This window comes from Lepus europaeus, chromosome 15 (genome assembly GCF_033115175.1).
Source record: "Lepus europaeus isolate LE1 chromosome 15, mLepTim1.pri, whole genome shotgun sequence".
Lineage (NCBI taxonomy): Eukaryota > Metazoa > Chordata > Mammalia > Lagomorpha > Leporidae > Lepus > Lepus europaeus.
Genome location: NC_084841.1, coordinates 15,491,000 through 15,503,945, shown reverse-complemented (window position 1 = coordinate 15,503,945; position 12,946 = coordinate 15,491,000). Strand labels below are relative to the sequence as shown.

Here is a 12,946-nt window from a genome sequence, read left to right as displayed (position 1 = left end):
AGGAATGAAGGAGGTGTGGATGAAGGAAAGTATCATACTCTTAGAGTTGTATCAATGAATTAATTTGAAATTGTTCTGTTTGCATTAATATCATGTTAACCTGAGAATTAAAGAAAATAAAGTGCTTCCTTTAAGTGAAAACAATTAATGGATTAGAAAATCCAAATTAAAAGTCATCTAAAAAAAAGAAAGCAATGCTTTATATTTCTATTTTCTCTTCTTCACAGGTATTTTAAACACATTCCACCATCACTTTTTCTAAAACAATTAATGAGATTGAACAATTGAAGAATTTTTTCTTATTATTTTGAATATTATTTATTTAAAGCTACTTATACTTGAATAGTCCCATAACATTTACATATGTACTCCCTCTTTCAAAATTTTTAGTATCACATATGTAGAATGACATTTTTAAAGATATTATTTGTTCTAATTACATATTCATTTAATTCTTATTTATTTCTACATACTTTGTCTTTGGTGGTCACACCAGCATGCATATATATATATATATATATATATACACACACACATACACACACATATATGTATATTGAGACAGGGGTGAGGTCTTGAATTGGTATTTTTTCTAACGAGCAAATTCTTCAGTCTTTGCTATTATTTTCTATAAAAGAAATTAATTGAGAACTACTCTAAAGATAAATATTTTTTCAGGAAAAATATATTCTTCTCATCTTTTCTTTTGATCGTATGTTATACTACCATATGCCAGAATAAAGGGTATTCAATAATTCAAGATATGGTTATAGCAGCAAAATACAATAATTGTGAAAAGTTCATATCCTTATTGCAAATTAGTCGCTAAAAATAGGTTAAAAACTAACCTAATTTAATTTATACAAGTGCTTATGGACAAGTAAGTCTCAAGTTTTACTAAAATTTCCACAATATCCCTGGTGATTAGCAAGATGAGCAATATAGCAGTTTAGGATGTTCCAGCAGCTAATTAGGTCCGTTCTGATCACAGCAGATGCACTCTGAATCCAATTAACATGTGAGACCTTCTAGTAAATAGCACAGCTGCATTACTAAACATAGACGAGAACCATGTCTGGTCATAAATATCTCATTTTCATATACTTACAGCCTTCTACTCACTTTTTGGGGAACCCTGCCCCTAATTCTCCAGTTTCCGGCTCTGGCAGAGGTGGGGAACCTTCTTTCTGCCATGGATTTATGTGGTCTGGCTCTACCAAGGCAACTGCAGGTGGTATTCAGAATTCAATAAATCTGTAGCAGGCTAATCTTTAAGTTGATAACTTTATATGGCCCACAAGTGATATTATAAATATCCAAATTGCCAGGGGCCGCCTTCCACTGCTTTCCCAGGTCATTAGCTGGATCAGAAGTGGAGCAGCTGGGACTTAAACTGACGCCCATATGGGATGCTGATGCTGCAGGTGAAGACTTAACATATGAAGCCAGAACGCCGGCCCCTCTCACTTTAAATATATATCTTCTTAGAGGAAGGAATCAAAAAACCAAATGTTCTAATTGCCGTCTTTAGGATCACACCCACCCACCCACCCACCCCCACACACACAAGCATATAGCTTTATCCCATTAGCCAGCCATATCAATAGCCAAAGGTTAATTCATAGATAAATGCTATATTTAGTTAATAGAGTATTGCTAAATGTAGTCAACCAAATGACTCATCGCAAACATAAAAATGTTGCTATTTAAATACTGCTTTGTAATACTTGCTTTGCTCTTGTATTTCTTTGCTCCTTTCCTTAACAAATAGCACAAATTGAATGCAATAGATGCTTCCATGTTGAGATATGTTAATGTCAGCGTTATACTGCCTAATGCATTATGGGACTCCATGAGTTAATTTCCTACTAGCTATTAAGGAGGAGAAATCATTTTTTAAAATTCCTTTACATATGCAAATGTCCTAGATAGACAATTATCTATAGAAAGTATTAAGAGGGGTTGTAAAAATAAAATACTATTTGTTCTCTTCAAATCTAAGACTTTTTGTGGCATTTTTTTGCTTAAAATTCCTTTTAGAATGTAATTAAATATCATTAGAACAAATGCATTAATTTAAATTGTGCCTAGAAATGCACTTGATCTTAGCCAAAAGGCCGAGAAGCGATGAAATTGTGCCTAGAAATGAATGGAATAAAATCCAAGTGATGAAAACTATGGTATAAATTTAGAATGAGAATGCCTAAATCCCATAAGCAAATCAGTGCAATGAATTTAGTCTCATCTTTGGAAAATGTAGATACTCAGTAAAATTCTGTTGTCTTCTTTCTTGAAGATTAATAAGAATATGGGAAATCATCATGAGTCTTATATGAAGTTAAAAATAGCAAAAGCTTATTTTTTATTTGGAAGGAGTTTTAGTCCAAATTTCTTAACACATTTTTGGAAAAAAGAAGATACCTTTTATGAACTTTGTGATTAAATTTCATCCCAGGCATTTTAAAGAAATCTTTTCCAAATATCGTAATTAAAATATGCTACTAGGAAATTCTGAATGAGAATTTAAAAGGAGACTAGGAGACAATAAAATAACCATGCATTCATCCTCAGTATCAACAAGACAGACTAGAGAAATGTCTCTGGATGAGGTAGATTGGCCTCCTGAAACAACAGTCATTAATGCACAGGTCTTGACCAACAACAGCCTTGATTCTCCACGATGACCTCTCCTTCACATCTTGTGCTAGAAATCAATCAACTCTACAAATGCACTCAGCTGAAGATCTGTTTCTTCCAATGTAATTGAAAACAAGGCTCTCTGCACTTTGTTTGGCCTGCAAAATGTAATTAAATTAGTCAACATTCTTGGTTTTGTATTACCTCATGATATTTACTTCATTTTGACACGGAGCAAAACTATTATTAAATGTAAGGAAGACCATTTTTTATGTTTGGAGAAAAAAGCATCTTTAAATGTTCTGCTGATTCCAATATTAAGTTTAAATAATTCTGAATGGAAACCTATTTGACAATACTTTTCTCTCCCCCAAATAAATATATGAATTAATTGGCGAGAAGATAAAATTATGGTCCACAGTATCTGCAGGACACACAGAGGATTCCACAGAATATGCTCTGCCAGTGTATTTACTTCATAGTATATCCCCAATTGATAATAATAACAATAAAAGCAATGACAATAATTGCATGCACGAATGATTCCACACACATTTTCAAATAATTTTGTTGTAATTGTGTTAATAGATAATATCTGTTAACTGACAGTCCCCAATGCTAAACACTTTACTTCTCTTGGAGCAAAATGGAAGCATTAGTTCAAAACTGTGCTATAGCATCAATCTACTGGAAGGAATATTACAAGTTGAGCATCCCAAATCTGAAAAATCCAAAATCTAAAATAATTTGAGTGCTGGAATAATGCCACACCTGACTTTACAAGATGGAGCCAGTCAAAATTCAGTTGCACTAAAAATGTATAAAATTACCTTCAGGCTGTGTGTAAGGGACTTTATAAACTTTATGGAAAAATGGAATTAAAAGATTATATTGTTCCCTGAATTTTGAAGCCCCTTTTATATGAAACATAAATGAATTTTCTGTTTAGATCTGGGTACCCACCAAAAAAATTTTTTTAAAAATTTCTGTACAAATTTAGATATTTGAGAAATCCAAAGGACTTTGGTTCTAAGCATTTTGAATAAGGGACACTCAACTTGTATCTCATTTTGAATCATTTAGGAAGAATTCGGCTTAGTTCCTGAACTGAGGGAGACTGTATATTGCAGGAACACAAGAAGAAATCCATTTTATTGTAACAACTTAATTTTTAAAAATTTATATAAAGTTGAGTACCTTTTCATTTGATTATTTTATAGCCCTTTCCTATTTTAGTGCTATACTGTTTTCTTTTTACTTTTTATTCATTGAACTCTTTATTTGGTAGAGCCTTAAGCCTTTGAATATAATGTATATTGAAAATATTATCTCAAAAAAATATAACAAAGTAAGACTAAATGAACTCTAGTAGACATTACTGTTTGTCCACTCAATATCAATTTCTCATTTTGCCGATCCTGTCATAACTGGCTTTATTGGGAATAGTAACAAACACAGTTCTGGCCAGTGAGAGATGAAAGAATGACCATTCTAGAAGAAGGTGAGGAAGTTTGATATGTTTCTTCTGGTGCCTATGCTGCTTCCTTTGGTCTTACCATCCTCTAGCTTTAATCATGTGTGTGACCCCTGGAAGGGAAGAAGCTGTTTTGTAGTTACATGACATGCACACAAAGGAAAAAGTACATGGAAAGCTGGCTGAGCAACAGGAATTCAGTGAAGTCAGTCTGGTTATTTTTATGTTCAGAAAGACAATGCTAACTGGTATCTGGAACATTTGTGAAATGTGCTTTACAGACTGATGAATCACCTTCACAACACAATGCACAGGCCAGGCAGGTGTAGAACAGGCTAAGAATATTGACATTCCTTTCCACCCACAAGTCATGAACCAGAGACAGCACACTGCTCTCTCTATATGAGTAATCATTTCACTAAGCTGAAAAAGGAGAGTTTTCACATTGATTTAAATGAAATAGCATAAGCTATATAAACTGTTGATACTTGGAGAAATCAGAAATTGGAACGATAGGGAATTTTTTCTGATACTTCATTGAGAATATATATTTGAGAATATATTTATGAAAAATAATGGTATAGTCACAAAGTTGTAAAATACTAAATACTGTCGATGTCAGATAATATCCCTGTTCAGGAGCAATGCCATCATCATGTCATGTTGACATGAAAGGAATAATAATGATCAAGTTTAATTGCTATGAGTGTAGTTCTAATGAAACAAAAATCTCATTGACTAGAAAATGGTAGTGAATTTATATAGCAAAATGATAGAATGTTGGTCAATAAAATGTTTTATACTATTTCTTGCACTCAGATGAAAGTGTATCTTGTTTTCTGACTTCACTCTATGTACCTTCCACTCTGTATTTTTCAATGCTAACTATTGAAAAAAAATCCTAGAATTCATTATCATTTTCATTATCCAGTAGCATGGCAGATATATTAGCTGCTTGAACCAATGAATAGTAGAAAATATTGCTATCTTCTTTTTAATCTTTAAACTTCATTACACATAATTCATGTAATGAAATCACCAATTTAGTTTTCCCCTCATTGCTTTAAATTTAAGTCCTGCCAACCAAGTGGGAGACCTGAATTGAGTCATGACTTAGGTGTCACCCAGTCCTGGTTATTGCAGGCCTAGAAGGAATGAAACAGCAGGTGGAAGATGTCTTTCTGTCTATCTCTGTGTCTCTTCTTTCAAATAAAGTGAAAATAAACATGTAAATAAATGAGACTAAACAAAACGTTAAAATATATAATAATTATATATATTACAAGCTATAGATTATTTAGTATATATTAAATCTCATAAATATTTATTTAAAAGGTGTGGGTTTTTCATGGAGAGACCTTGTACGAAGTGTATTTCACCCAAGCATGAACATAACACATGTAATAACATGTACCTTATAAATTATTTTTCCGCTTGTTGTTTTCCCAGCTTGCTTTTCCCAAGCAAACTTCTACTTCTGTGGTTGATTCCCTATACACTTTTATCAAACTAATCTCTGATTTTTGAGAAACTTATTTATATTCCTAATAAAACATGAGAAATATTCTTTTTGCTCACAGATTATTTCTTCTTTATTTTGACTTTTTCTTTAGGGCCTGACCTGTGTCATATCCCCCTGACCTTCCACATCACTCCCCATAGAGTGCCTTACACATGGAATCAAGTTCCTTGCACTTATATTCACAGATAAATTGTCTAAGTGTGTCTAGAAAATTAAAGTTATATAAGTTCTATAGAAAAAATATAACACTTATTGCAAATTTAGATTTTAAAAAATAATATTATTTTATTATACTGTATGATGTTTGCCTCATTGGTGAGCTTTTATAAATGTACTTTAAATGTCTTTTCTATTTCTGTCAGCTTTGTCACCTTCTCATTCAGAACTTTTCTCAAATGATTGCCGTCACAGTAGTATTCAATAGCTGTTAGAAAGCTGACTTTGGGGGAGCATTATAATAAATAAAATCATTAGGAAGTTGCCAGGTCACAAAGAAAACTTTTCCTGAGAAACAAAAGCAACATATTTTTATATGGAAATGGAAAATAAATCCCTAGGGTGAAAACTCCTTGAGACTTTTTTTACTCATTTTTTGTGGCTTCCATAAAGATTAGTGCATTGTGTGAATTATAGAAGACAGAAACTTTTATAAATATGAAGTAAAATATGACTCTGGGAGAGTGATTGTCAATTTGGCCCCATGCAATGTGTGGGGGAAAGAAGTGTTCTCACAACCCCACAGTTCTGGGAAGAAGTTCCTGATCTACCTACCAAGTCAGGACTCTCAGTTTCAGCCCTAAGGGTTACCTTCTCTCAGCTTTTCTTGGACACTAGAATTGCAGCTCCTACCTTTCCCCAACCACAGGACATTTTGGGGAACCAGAATTTTATCTGAAAATTGAGGTAATATGGGAGGTAATTATAATCCATTGCCACCAGTGCCTAGACATAGCTGCTAGTGTAGTCGCTCCTAAAATCAGCGAGGCATTGCTAAACTGTCCAGGCTGGAGTCTCCACAAAGAGGAGCTTCCCTAGGCTCACCGGAGACTTCCTCCATTAGCCGTATATTGCCAAATATAAACACACTTCTTGGACCACCAAGAGCGAGGGCCAGTCACTGGACACAATATTGCAACACACAGTGTGGTAAAAAATACGCCATGCTTCTTACTCACATGAAGATCTCTCACATTGTATCACACAATCTAAGTAATATTGTCAAGCGGTTATTTAGGGAGAGGGAGGTTGATTGATTCAGTCTGAGGCACACAAACGTCTTAGGGAACCAATCCGAATTCCAGATGCTCTGTTGCTGCGATGTATGGTAGTATGACAGCAAGGTAGCCCCTCTGGGCTAGCTTGCTAATTGAGAATCAAGGCCCCCAAAGTGCTGGAGTTCAGTTTGCTGGTCTTTGTCAGGGATCTCCAGCCTTATCCTCTCACTGGGGCAGCTTCTCGGACCTGAAGAGGCCTGTGCACTGCCCTAGGCACAAGGCCAGACATAGAACCACTTGTTTCACCCAGAGGAGCTCGTGGTAATAGAACTCTCCATTGCGAAGTCTTTCAGACCACCTCCGAGTGCCCTGGCCAAGTCCTACAGCTGCTATAGGGCAAGTGTGCTCACTGGTGCCTGAAACTCCTTCTTTTATAATCTCTTCAAAACAAGATTTTGGTAAAAAAACAAGGTGTTTCTTGTTCTGTTTTTCCTCCTTTTTAACCCCACTGTCTGGCTATGACAGGGTGATTACAAGTTAATGCCTTTTCAAGAATTTATTCACTGCAAGGCATATAGTTTGCTTAAATTACATCAGCTTGTTCAAAATGGCTTCACTTATGTCAAACTACCCACATACTCTAAACTATCTTAATACTTATTTTTAGTATTCGACATGTGCTCTTATGCCTCCATGCAAAATGGAACCTACCTGAAAGAGAGAGTAAGGACCTCCAAAGTCCTCATTCCCCTGTGCCCTATTTTTATTTTACAGGGTTCTTCTCTCCAGCCCTCTTTGGCCACACTTTCTTGTTTCTGCCTTTAATTTCTCCAGAATGCTCCACAAATGCTCAAATATTATTATGCAGAGACACAGGCATCCTCTTTGGACTTTTGCTCACTGACACATAAGAAGCTTTGTCCTTCACCAAGAAATATATACAGGAGGGGTCATTTTCCACTAATCGGAATTGATCTTCCTTTACAGAGCTATTTGATCAAACTTCATTTATCTTTTAAATACACAAATATCCCATGTGGCTAACTAGAGATTTTTTCCACTTCTACAAGGCCCACAATTTGAATATCATAGTAAAACCTGTCATTTTATCACATTATCATTACTGATCATAATAATTTTATTGAACACAAGCATTATTTGTCTTTGTTGTATTTCTTGATGCCTTTTTTTCCTCCTCAGGTTTTTTCACTAGTTGCTGAATTTCCCCCAGTTTACACATTTAAAAATATTTTTCTCCTCAAAAATTTGAGAACAAAATACCTACCTATCCATGCATCCATCCATCAGTCAAGCTATCCACCAGGTGCTATAGTTTGAACAAGATCTTACTCCCCAGTCCATGCAGATATTTAACTCCCAAAGTCATGTTAATGGTAGTGGAGGGATGGAGATTTGATCCAATTATGACGTTCAAGAGTTCAGCTCAACCGGAGGTCCTTGAGTCATTTACAGTGTGCCCTTGAAAGGTAGTTCTTCCAAGAAGGACAGCTGTGAAAACCGAGAGTCAGCCTTAGTTGCTTTCTACCTCCTCTCTGTCTGCACTATAGCTCCTCTGCACGGGCTCGGTCACTCATACCCTCCAGCGTAACCAGATTGCTGAACCAGGGAGGGTGCTGTATCATGTACTGTGCAACGCCAAAACCACGAGAGGAAATAAACCTCTTTCCTTCTTAAGTAGCTCTTCCAAGGTATTTGTTATTGTGACCAAAAGCTGCAATACAGGGGGGAGCTTCAATAAGTATGTGGGAAAAATGAAATGGAACAATAAGCTTGTTTTGATGTAAAAACCTTAATAATAAATATACTTTCCCTGAACATTTTGAAGATCCCTTGCTTATTATTTTGCTTTTAAATGTGGGAATAAGTAAGGAGGTTCACAGAACGTGAACCTATTGTCAGGAGACTGTCAGGGTACTATCAAGGCCCATGGACTATTGTGCTAAAAAATAACACTTCCTACTGGGAATGTTCAGGCAAACAAATAATATGTACAGGCCTGAGAGTCCACCAAAATTACTGACAGGTAAATTTTGCCACTGGCGTACCTGTGCTTGCAGAAAAAAAAAAAAAAACCCACAGGGTACAGCCATTTTTAGGTTGTGAAGCATTCATCCGAAGAAAGAATAACTTATGTATGAAGAGAAGAGAGCTTTCTGGGCACAATCCTCCTGTGCATAGATGTTGTATCCGCAAACCTCAGAAAATTAAAGAAGCTAATATACCATACAAAGAGCTTTGAAACAACCTTGTTTAGTATATGAGTGGTTTATATATATCAGTGCCATAACATAGTTATGGCCCACAATTGACATTTGTTCCACATTCTTGAAGCATTTTTTTTCACACACTCCTTCTTTGAATAAATATTTATGACGCCTTATATGTGGCATTCAGCCTGCTAGCTGAACATTTATGGGCTGTTTTACTGACATATCCCTCACACACTCAAAATGCTCACTTCCGTCTAATATCATCACTTGAAAACAAATCGAGCAGCAGCCTCATGCTGTCAAAATGGTTCATTGTTGCTCACATCTCCCACAGCCCTGCCAAATATGTGTGAGCTCCTCTCTCCAGGTGACTGCTTGATTGATGGCCAGTGTCACTGATTGATAGGGAGAATGAACCCAAAGGAATGGTCTTCTTGTTTAAAACACTCCATGGCTACAAGTAAATACAGCCAATAGTCTCAATTCCTTGGGCTTCTCTAAGTTTACTAATAGGCAAATGGAAATACCTATGGGCATGAATTTGATTTTTAGAATTATTTTTTTTCTATCCAATATTCCTTTAGCACATAAAATTTTATACTTAACCATCTTTATGTTGCTTCAGCATATTTTTAGCATTCATATTTGCAACACATTGTCTTTAGGAATATTAAAGGTGGTGACTCTCAATAGGCAAAAGAGAAAAAGAACTGGGGCGTGAACAACAGATTAGAATATACAACACAGAAATAATCTACACACACACACACATATATATATATTTGTTTGTTTGAAAGAGTTACAGATAGAGAAAGGGAGAGAGAGAGAGGGCTTCCATCTGCTGGTTCACTCCCTAAATGGCCACAGTGGCTTGAGTTGGGCCAATCACAAGCCAGGAGCCAAGAGCTTCTATCAGGTCTCCCACATGGATGCAAGGGCCTAATCATTTGGGCCATCTTCCACTGCCTTCCCAGGGAGGTGGATTTAAAGTAGAATAGCTGGTACTTGAACCTGTGCCCATATAGGATGCAGGTGCCATGGGCAGAGGCTTAACCTACTATGCCACAGTGCCAGCCCCACTGAAGTAATATTCAAATGTGTAGGCTGAATCTTTAATTTCCAAAATTTTCTTTTATCACTGTTCTCTCAGTCAATTGTTCTAATAAGTTAATTACAACCTACCTCAATCAAATCATAGCCTTGAATAACTGTATTTATATAAGAAAATGGATGATATGGAAAGCAGAAAGTGTTAACTACAGTTGATTACAGAAAAGTAATTTATTCTGTGTGAGTCTCTATTTCACCATCTGTATAAGAAAACCAGTAGTCAATTTATAAGCTTAATGGGGAAATTAGAAATAATATGAGAAAACTTCAGTAAGTTCTTGGAGTAATGGAATTATAGCTAAGCTTTTTTTTTTTTTTTGGTATAAATCTTATATTTTGAAATCCATGCATAGCTTTTTTCAGAGTACACATTTTCCTTAAACATTTTTTTAAGATTTATTTATTTATTTGAAAGTCAGATTGGACAGGAGCTATGCCAATCTGAAGCCAGGAGCCAGGAACATCTTCTGGGTCTCCCATGCAGGTGCAGGGGCCCAAGGACTTGGGCCATCCTCTACTGTATTCTCAGGCCATAGCAGAGAGCTGGATTGGAAGTGGAGCAGCTGGGACTAGAACCAGCGCTCATATGGGGTTGCTGGCGCTTCAGGCTAGGGTGTTAACCCACTGTGCCACAGCACCGGCCCCGTTCCTTGAACATTTTGAACCCTCATGGTATTTACATGGTACCCAGCACAGATGGGTGGGTTAAGATGCCCGTGTTCCTCATTGAATACCTGGATTCAATGCCTATGTTATGAACCTCACATAAGATTCATGCTAAGAAAGACCCAGGGAGGCAGCAGTAATGGCTCAAGTAATTGGGATCCTAGTGCCCAAATGGGAGACCTAGTTTGATTCTTGGCTCCTGGCTTCAACGTGGCCCAGTCCCAGCTGTTGCTGGCATTTTGGGAAATGGACTAGTGGATGGGAACCTGTTCCATCTCTGTCCACCTCTCTAAAATAAATAACTTAAAAAAGGGAACTCGGGACAGCTCCTGATTTACTTAACTTTCATTATCCATATGTCTGTTCTGACTGACTAGATGTCTATTTGCCTTCGTCCCATATTGGAGTGCCTATGTTCAACACCCACCTCTGGCTCCTGACTCAAGCTCCCTGCTGAAGCAGACCCTGAGAGGCAGAAGTAATAATGCAAGTAATTGAGTCCCTGCCACGCTTGTGAGAGAGATACATTGCACCCCAAGCTTCTTGCTCTGACAATTTAGCTTAGCCCTGCCTGTTGTAAGCATTTAGGTAGTGAATGAGAAGATATGAGTGTAGCTTCTCTCTCTCTCTCTCTCTGTGTCTACCTACCTACCTACCTACAAATCAACCTGTCATCTATGTCAGAGTCTCTCTACCTGTCAAATGAATGACTGAAAATGTTAAAAAGAAACATATAGGCACACCCACATACATAGACTCATGTTCATATATAAAAACTTTTGTAAAGCAATAGATTATCATTATTACACAATGCTATTGTAACAAAGAGTTACTATAATATATATTCTCAATAAATAAGTATTGCAGTGTAACATGTTATTTGAGAATGAGTAAACAGAGCAGTGGAATCAGCCCTATTTTGACTTTTGGGTTCAGGACTATATTTTACCTTTGTCTTCATGCTGAAGATGAACTCACTCTTAGAAGTTATTTATTCCCCTCACACAATAAGGAACTTTAACTTCTGGTTGTGGTAGCAGTTGAAAGTTGCTATACACAGTGCTTGTAATAAATTCTGATTGGATTCTCAGGGTTGAATTTATCCAAAGTGTTAACTCACTCACTCCTAACCTATTGCTGATTGCAGCAACCTGGATACTGATTGCAGCATGGAAACCTTTGTAAAGGAAGTGAGTGTGTTATTGTCAGGAAACAATTATTGTGATATTATGTCTATTTTTATAACTGATTGTTTTTGAGGTAAAAATACACTGTGCATGCTTAGGCTTTCAGTATTTTCTAAATTTTACATAGAATAGATGAGCTATTTCTGTTGTCCAAGCAGATCACTAATCAATCATTTGGTTCCTTTCTGGGTAGCAAGTTGATATTTAATATTCAACAGCCCTACCTAATTAGATTTAAAACTCAATGAAATTCAAGCACATTATCCTTGGTAGGAAAGATGCAGCATAATCACAATTTATTCCCCTAATGTATACTTTTTCAATAAACAAATGATTAGTTTTGAGACAGAAGGTCAATTCACACACAAAAGAAAATATGACTGCATCATTTCAGCAAATTGCTACATTGTTTTCTATGAGTGATGGTTAAACCTGGAACTATAATTCTTTTTTTCCATCTTCCCTTTCATATACATGCACATGCACTCAGTGTACATAATTGTGCATCAGGAAAGAAGAATTGCATTGTCCCTCACACAATAGAAGGAAAAATTCTGAGTTCATTCCACATTCCATTCAGTTTCCATTCTATCTTAGATGCCAATATGCAGTATTTCCAAGCTCTAACAAGTTGTCTTTTCTTCTGAACACCATCTCTATTAGAGAAAGCCTTCCTAGAGTGTCACCTGAACCTTTTTACCTTATTACATTGTTATTCATTATACATAACTGACTTTATTCATGTTAGAAAACAAAGAAACAAAACTCAGTGAGAAAATGGAGAGAAAAGATAAGGAATCTGTCAAAGATGTTTTAGGAAATTACCAAGGCAAATAAAGAAAAAAAGTGAATAATTCAGAGTAAGAGAGAACAGCATAGAGAATCTACCTCCTGTTCCGCTCTTC

At 36.1% G+C, this 12,946-nt stretch overlaps 1 protein-coding gene across 3 annotated transcripts in view; it reads left to right on the top strand.

The window, feature by feature from the left end:
- The window catches only part of CDH18 (cadherin 18), a 313,101-nt gene that overhangs the window by 96,392 nt on the left and 203,763 nt on the right, over positions 1–12,946 (top strand). The gene's annotated exons all lie outside the window — the stretch shown is intronic.